Below are 8,734 nucleotides of genomic sequence, written 5' to 3' on the forward strand. Positions count from 1 at the left end.
AGACAGCTTCTAAAAATACAGTTAGCGCGCCGTTTTGTTAGGAGGGTCACCTAAGTCTGGGTTTTCAGTCTGTCTGACTCGGTGGAACAAAGGAGAGCTAATGACGCATAGAGTACTTTAAAACTCTTTAGGAAAGTTTGTTTAAGTAAACGCTCAACACAAATATTGCAGATGTTAGATTATTGCCAAAAACAAAAGACATTTGATCTATATGAAAAGATTATTGGATGTTATGTTTTAATACGTTATTAAATTTAAAAAGTACCCATTGCAGTCCGAACATTTTGAAATAATGTACTTACCGAACGCCTGCAAAATTATTTGCATGCTTTTCATATTCATGATAATAATATTATATTTGTTCAATAACATATGGATACAGACTACACGTTGGCAAAATATAATCCAAGTTGCGTCGTGCATGGCCTACAAAATTGTCCATGCAATGGACAAATGCATTTATAATAATATCCATTGTGATATCGGACGGAAGGAGCCATGCTATCACGAACTTTGTCATTTGAGTATGATTATGCAATCTACAGTAGATTGTACTATCCTGTATATTTTTAATAACACATCTTTAAACGATTAGCAGAACTTAAGAGGGTAGATGATAAGTATTTTTTGGAAATATTTATGTAAAATAACTGAAAATAATATTCAAAATCCACGCAATAAATAAGTTATAAAGTTTTGTAATTTAAAGTAGTTGTCAAATAATAGTAAATAATAGCAAACTATGACGTCACAGAGTCTCAAATATTATCTAAAATTCAACATTTGTTTTGTAATTAAAAACCATCAAATACCTAGAGTAAGAACCTATATTTTAGTCTAATTTCATTTAAAAGATGAACCTATGTTATATTTAATAATAAATCGGAAATCATAACTTTAGCTCTCGATAGTATCTGGTCAGCAATACTGGGCAATCACTAGAAATTTTAGATTTACCTAAACAAAATAACAGTTACCGTTCAACGCGCGTTACAACACTCAAGGTCATGGCGCCGCTACCTAAACGCAATCTCAATATTTGTTTGCGCAAACATTGCTTACTAAACACTTTCATACACATGTTGTCGCGAAAGGTCGCGAAATCATTGAAAGGCTGGCAACACCAAAGTGAGTATTTGCTGATGTATACATAGATATTGTGAGTATGTTCCTATATTTACGCAGATATTGTGAGTATCTTTCACCAAATATAAGTATATTATATTATGAATATTGTCCATAGATAGAATACTATATCGTCTATGTGTATTAAGTGAGTTTTGCACACTTTTCTGTTGAGAGTACCGCGTACAGAATATATCTTGCATGAGTGAGTGAGTGGTTTACTGTAGTACCAACATTCCCTGACTATAAAGTTACAATATGGCCGAAAGTACAAATGCGCGCCATTTAAGTAGAACTTTTGAAGTTGTGTTTAACTAAAGATCTAAACATATAAATGTGAGTGGGTTTTGTGTTACTTTTCTATTCGCACATGTGAGTTGGCTTTTGTTTCACTTTAGATTTATAAGTGAGTGAGTTTATGTTTTACTTGCAATTCACACACGTGAGTCGGTTTAAGTTTTCCTTTTATTCACATTACATTCATTTCACTTTGATTTATGCAACACTGAATGCGGCACATATAACTTATAACACTCAACTTGTTTGTCATACAGTGAATGATCATTTACTTAGCTTAATTTACCTGTATACAGAATTTACCGTGTAAACTAGACATCTACCCGCTGTAAGCGTGTTAATGTCTCCAAACTGAGAAATTACATATGACTAATTTGAAGGGTGTTTATACTTACATTTACATTTGAGACGTCGTGTCGTTCCAGAGTGATAGTATGTCCGTATAACTTGTAGCTTACCTAAATGAATATCTCGCCGTATGTTCTCGTCTGGAGAGATTCCGCGTGGAGAGGAACTTACAACCACGCCCTCTGGGTTCTGATGCTCTGAGCGATTCCACTTACCTACATCCTTATTCCTTACCTACCTACATCCTTATTCCTTACTTACCTACATCCTTATCCCAACTTACCGGAATCGGTACTCCGATCGATTCCACTTACCGGGATCGGTACTCCGATCGATCCCACCTTACCGGAATCGGTACTCCGATCGATTCCACTTACCGGGATCGGTACTCCGATCGATCCCACCTTACCGGAATCGGTACTCCGATCGATTCCACTTACCTAATGGAGTCTGATGCTCTGAGCGATCCCTTATGGTGGGGAATTTATAGCCACAAAGCGGTGATCCGTGAGTCATCCGGCGGGAGGCGACCAGCAATCGCCCGGTACTTCCCTCGTAGAGTGGGGGAGGATCCGATTTAATTGTGCTTTCACATTAGTAATCTAACTCTGAGATGATGCCGAAAAGGCGCTATAACAATTGCGGCTTAGTTTATGCACTTACTTAATGTACCAAATCAGAACCTGGAACGTCGCGTTACCTGTTTACTATTTTTGGCACCCTTAGGACTAATATAAAGCTTTGGCTCTAACTTATATTTACGAGACTGAACTTGTACTAAATTACTATTCTAATCTTGACAAGATAACCATCCAGTATCAGTTCAATAAGTCCTGGTAGCCTACTCACTGGCATTGCGACAGCAATGTCATAGACTCATTTATAATTAACAGGAGCGGTCTCTCTGATGTGACACGATAAGGAATTTGCCGCCATCTAGGAATGTTGTCTTGGAAAACCACAGTCCGTATAACACAGAACATTACAAGGTATGTCATGATGCTGTTATTTTTCGTTTCCTTCCGACATATGATCAACTTATTAAAAAACCCTTACTCATAAATGCGAAGCAGATTTAGACATATTTGATTTTGTTCTCATATCAAGAGATAACCTACACTTACACACATTGAACATACCTATTTTTATATTTTATTAGGTGCGACATCATCGCACGTGATATTTTACCTTTTCGCCACTAAACCCCCAAACGGGCGAAAACATGGTGGAGATGCTGGGATATGATCCCATAATAAAAAATAAAATTATTGTCGGAAGGATAATGAATGGCATCGTTGACATATACCTAAACAAAACAAATCATTGCTAAAAGAAAAAAAAAATTGTTTTGGTATTTGTTTATTATCATCCAGGAAAACCCTCGCTCACTCGAAACCTATAAAACTCTTATACAATGTGGTGTTACTTGAAAGAACTGTAATTACTTCTACGTTGTCTACAAAAGGAAAGTAAGAATTTACTTTAAAACATCGAGACTTCCTAGCGTCATGTATGTGTTGTGTGTCAAATTCACCATTAATAATAATACGCGTCTACATATGGCGCGCATGATGAATAACAATGGAAATTATAAAAGTCCAGATAAATAATATTCAATGTTACATTATGTATGTTAAATTTCATGAAGTTAGGAATTTTAGGTAGGTAAAATTATAATTGAATTTGTCAATTTAGTTAGGTACTAAGTATTTTTTCGCTTAAGCGTCGCGTTTTAGATTCAATATGTAAATACTTTACTTCGAAAGATTATTAGAGAATAATACTAGTATAATTTATCCGTTTGAATTTTAGGTTACAGGTAGGGTGATAACCATGAACCACATAACTTTTACCAAAATTGTAAATTGTAATGGTTCAGAAAACATTCTATTGACCGGAAATGCTCGATCAAAATGCGCACTAGGGATGTGCTTGTGGGCGTTTTGCATTTATGACCGAATTTAGACTATGTTATAATTGAAAAGTTTTGACGATCGCATTAAATTTTGAAATATGTAGATCGGACAGATAAAATAGTATTTGTTTAAAAAAAAAAATATCTGTAAATTATGAATGCAACAATGTCGTAATACTTGATTCAAGTGAAGAAATCTATTAAAATATCTTAGGTATGACTTAATAAGAACAGGAATGAAAACCTCATATATTATAATTTTATACCAAAATTAAATTTTCTCTTTTTATTTCCTTATATGACTGTTGTGTAATAATTCTAACGGTTTGTTAGCTTATATTTACGCATTCCTTTCTAGAACAATATTTTCCGGTACTATCTGGAGCAATATTTTCATATTTTAACGCAAGCGTAACCGTAAAGTTTCTTTGTTCTACAAATATATAAAAAAAATGGGGTGGCATTTATTGTTATATAGTCATGATATAAAATAGAAAGGTTGAAAATTTACATTAACTGTTTGGACAACATTCATAAGTAATGTTTTGTGTAAAGGGAAAGTATCCTTAGATGAGAGATAAAGTAATTATATTTTTTTTCATATTCACGAAAAACAATTCGATCTTTATACGATTATCGATTTTCGATTTTATTTATTTACAAACTAGTGCCACATCTCTAAAACCGCGCGCTTACGCAGCTCGCTTGAAGCGGCCATTTTGTGCGGTTTGTGTTTCGATGTGCCTAGTAAATCGAAAAGTTTGCAATAATAATTATTGTAGTGCCTGCGTGATGGTATATGTGAACAGGATCCATAGAAACTTTTGGGTATTTACAAGTAAGTAAGGTATTTTCATTATGTTTGGTTCCAACTGCTACAACATAACAAAGCTACTTCGAGTTTTAAATTAGGCTAAAATTGGTGTTATGCGTGAACTGCTTGAATTCTATATTGCACATACGTTATATGCATTGGATTAACAACAAAGCTATATTATGTGATACACATATATTCTAGGTATCGCATGTTTTTTGTTTGGCATCTTGGGTTTGGTTATTGCTATTGGGTTGGTACTTGCACCTAAGCACCTCATTAAATTTTGCTATATTCATCAAAAATCATTTATCTTTTTGCTTATCCAGGAAAACTACCTATTTGCTCATAACTATTATTTTCTGTATTTAGGTATACACTAGTAAATATTATGTTTCCTAAGTTAAAACCAACCATATACTATAAACTATACAGGTATCTGCCTAAGGCGTTTTGGTGAACTGATGGTGTAGATACAAGTAGGGTTAATAAATATTAATTTCTGTGACCTCAAAGTATCATTTGTAGGCATCTGTTTGTAAATTAAAACTTATGTCCATTTTGGTGATATTTACTTACCTAATACTCTGCACTATATGAAATATTGTTTAATAAATTTTCCTAAATTGCACATAAGATATTTAATTCCCTAATACTCTGCAATATGTGAAATATTGTTTAGTAAATTTGTCTACATTTATAAGGTAATTCAATAGTAATCAAAGGTACTTATGAGTAAAATAAAATTGATTCAAAGACATGGTAAATGTTTTAATAATTGTAAGTATATTATTAATTTTTAAGATTTAATTCTTTTGTTGTTGAATTGACATTTGTATGAGAATAATATGTTAATTAAAAACATAGCTTTAAAAAAAAATATATTAAGTTAATGATCATACCTTAACATTTACTTTGAATTCAGAATAATACATAACGTAAAAATAAAATATATAACCTTTTGTATGTCTAGTACATTTCATGGGATAAGCATGTTAATATAAATTATATACATAATTAAAAATAAATGAATAAAATAATTATAATAGTGCTAAGTATTCTTGTTGTACATACTTAAAATGACAATACTTATTGTGATGTCTGTCTAAAAGGGCTTATACATAAAAAATAAATAATAAAAATTATCTTACTTACTTAAGCTACCTTGTGACACATTAAATAATGTTATGCAATATTTAGGGAAACTATTTGTTCTCAGATAAAATCTTTTACACAAATGGACCAAGTATTAATGAATCGCTTATTGCTAATAAGTGACGAAATTAAAATATTAACAGACTGTGCTCTCACACAAAGTGCTAGTTACAATAACGATGATAAGACAAAAGCCTGCATTATCGTCGCTAAACTAAAAGCAATGTTGGGTAAATTTGGTCATGAATTGCATACTTACTTTAATACCTCTCAAGAACCAGATATAGATGAAGTGTCTACACTCACTAGCATACAGCTACATGGAGAGGAAGCATTAGTAGAGCTAGAAGTTAAAATTGAGTCAGGGGCTATATCACAAAATGAAGCTTCAACAAGCAGTACATGTGCCGTTTTGTCCAGTAAACTTCCAAAGCTATCCTTACCGATTTTTGAAGGCAACATCCTTGATTGGCATCAATTTTGGGACCAATTCAGTTCAAATATAGATAAGAGAAACTTACCTGATGTAGATAAGTTATTGTATTTAAAAGTTCCCTCACAGGCGAAGCTAAGAATACTCTAGAAGGATTGGATGCTACTAATAAAAATTATCAAATTGCAGTAACATTACTCAAGCAAAGATATGGTAAAGAAAGTCAGATTATTGATGCTCATTACGCAGCATTATACAAAATCGAACCAGCAAAAACGAGTGCAGATGGAAGGAAGACACTCAACGAAATTGAAAGGCACTTACGTGTATTAAGCTCTATGGGTGAAAATGTAAACCATAACCATTTACGATTCATTATCATGGAAAAGTTTCCAGCAGATATACTCTATGATCTTAAAATGAAGACGTCAAATGAATCAGTTGAAGAAATAAGAAACAAACTAGAAGTCATAATTGCAGCCAAAGAAGATGTGGCAAAAATACCAGTGATATTATGATGTCAGAGAATTCTACTCATTATACTACTGAAGCATTATATGTGAATGATAAACAATTTGGACACAGAAAAAACCAGATGATAAAGAGAGGAAATTTATCTTTCAAACAAAGAACAGAAGATAGCAGGCGATCAAAATTTTATCCTGTAAGAAAAGATGCATTTTCTGCCAAGGGGCACACTTTAACGATCAATGTCATGAAGTGAAAGGTATCGAAGAAAGGAAGGCAGTTATAAAGGATTTGTGTTTTATTTGTTTGAAACCCAAACACCATGGCAAGGCCTGCTCCTTTGAAGTAGAATGCCCGCACTGTAATCAAAAAGGAATCCATAATAGAGCACTGTGCCCAAAGAAATTTCAAGCATAAATGTAAAGTTGTGTACAAACTACGATATAGTTTTTATTCTTCCGTCCAAAATAAATAAAAGGCAACAGTTATTATTATTCATTATTGTTATCTGGTAAAATAAAGCTAGACAATATTTTTAATTGATAAAATCTAATTTGTATAAATACCATCCGGGAGTATTCATGAAAGACCTGTATAAATGTTAGCAGTCATAATATATTTTTAATCATCTGTTGCTACTAGATTGAGCTTACCAGATCTACCGGTGCGTAGCGCGAAACTTGAATTGCTATGGGATTTAGAATCTATAGGTATTACACATCTTCGTAATGACAGTCTGGAAGAATAGGCGGTAGGATAGTTTAATGATTTAATTTAATTTTGAACTTTAATTTCAATGTTTGAAAAATCTGTTAAAGCCCTTAGATTCAAATTCATTGTTGTTATATGAGCCAAATTTTAAGAATTGACCTTGAAGAAAGAGTTAGTACTTAGTATGGAGTTGGTATTAGTAGTAGTAGTAGTCTCAATTTATGATCCATGCGAATATGCAATTCCAATAATACTACCAGATAAAATATTACATAAAGATTTATGAACGTCTCATGAAATGTGCGGTTAAGTATCTTAAGTTTAATAATATAACTCGACAATATTTCTGGACATATAGTCAAAGGACTAGATTTTTTTAAGAAATATTTGAATGATTGGTTAATAATAGTAACGATTATAAATTCTTGTTTGGCGGGGAGGGTCTCATGAAATAAATTTTAGGTAAATAGTTAGCCTCTAGACACCAAACAGCCCAAGTAAGAAAGGGATGTCTAGCTATTAGAGCCATACATTTAGAAATAGTACACGATTTGACAGCAGAAGAAGGCTTACTTGCTCTTAGAAGAATGATATCGACTAGAGGGGTACCGACAATCATAACTTCAGATAATGCGTTATATTTCAAACTTATATCATAAATAGTATCAAAACCGTATTGCATCCAGAATCAAATCCAATGGAGATTTATACCAGAACTGGCTCCACGGTTTGGCGGTTTCTATGAAAGATTAATAGGCTTGGTTAAGCACTGCATGAAGAGGACGTTTCAGAAACACTTACTGAAGGATACCCAGTTGATGACAGTAATGAAAGAAATTGAGGCAATATTAAATACGAGACCATTAATGACTGTAGACACTAAAATGGAACATGTTCTCACACCAGCCGACTTCCTTACAGCTGGTAGATGTATCACCTTAGTAGATTCGCAGGAAAAATTACTACTAGAAGGTGCAGCTACAAAGGTAGACCTAGTAAAGAGCTGGAGAAAAGTTAGAATAGTTCTAGAGGAGTTAAAAAGGTTTGAAAACCAATATCTTCCGAGCCTGAGGGAACAATATTAGAATTCTCACAAGGATCCCAGAATATTATCGAAGGAGTTACCTAAAGTAGATCAGATTGTACAGATCAAAGAAAATAAAAACCGTGAAGATTAGAGTGTTGGCAAAATAGTTTCTCTTATTAGAGGATCTGATAGTTAATGGAACCGATTAACGAGATTGAATTACCTATTGACAATGCAGAGTCGATCAGATGTGATAGCACAGTAATAAATGAAATTAGAAATAATTTATATGAAAAACTAGATAAAATAACAATACGTATAGCGAAAGTTTAGGCGCTGAAAAGATAAGAACGGACGAAGGAGTTGTCAAATCAATATCTCTTTCCTTTCGGGCGGGAGTGTCGCGAAGGTCGCGAAATCATTGAAAGGCTGGCAACACCA

The 8,734-nt window shown here is 33.2% G+C and overlaps 1 protein-coding gene and 1 long non-coding RNA gene across 3 annotated transcripts in view; both read left to right on the forward strand.

Annotated features, from left to right (window-relative positions):
- Window positions 1-8,734, forward strand: part of LOC115443087 (SEC14-like protein 2) — a 45,351-nt gene that overhangs the window by 7,156 nt on the left and 29,461 nt on the right. The gene's annotated exons all lie outside the window — the stretch shown is intronic.
- On the forward strand, window positions 1,065-4,138 carry LOC119189597. 2 transcript variants are annotated; one of them, XR_005112505.1, is made up of 3 exons: window positions 1,065-1,497; window positions 2,664-2,759; window positions 2,930-4,138. It is a non-coding gene; the product is annotated as an uncharacterized LOC119189597 (long non-coding RNA). The 2 variants fall into 2 exon arrangements; XR_005112504.1 differs by having other exon boundaries at window positions 2,664-4,138.

The sequence above is a fragment of the Manduca sexta genome, chromosome 17 (assembly GCF_014839805.1).
Source record: "Manduca sexta isolate Smith_Timp_Sample1 chromosome 17, JHU_Msex_v1.0, whole genome shotgun sequence".
In the NCBI taxonomy this organism is placed as follows: Eukaryota; Metazoa; Arthropoda; class Insecta; order Lepidoptera; family Sphingidae; genus Manduca; species Manduca sexta.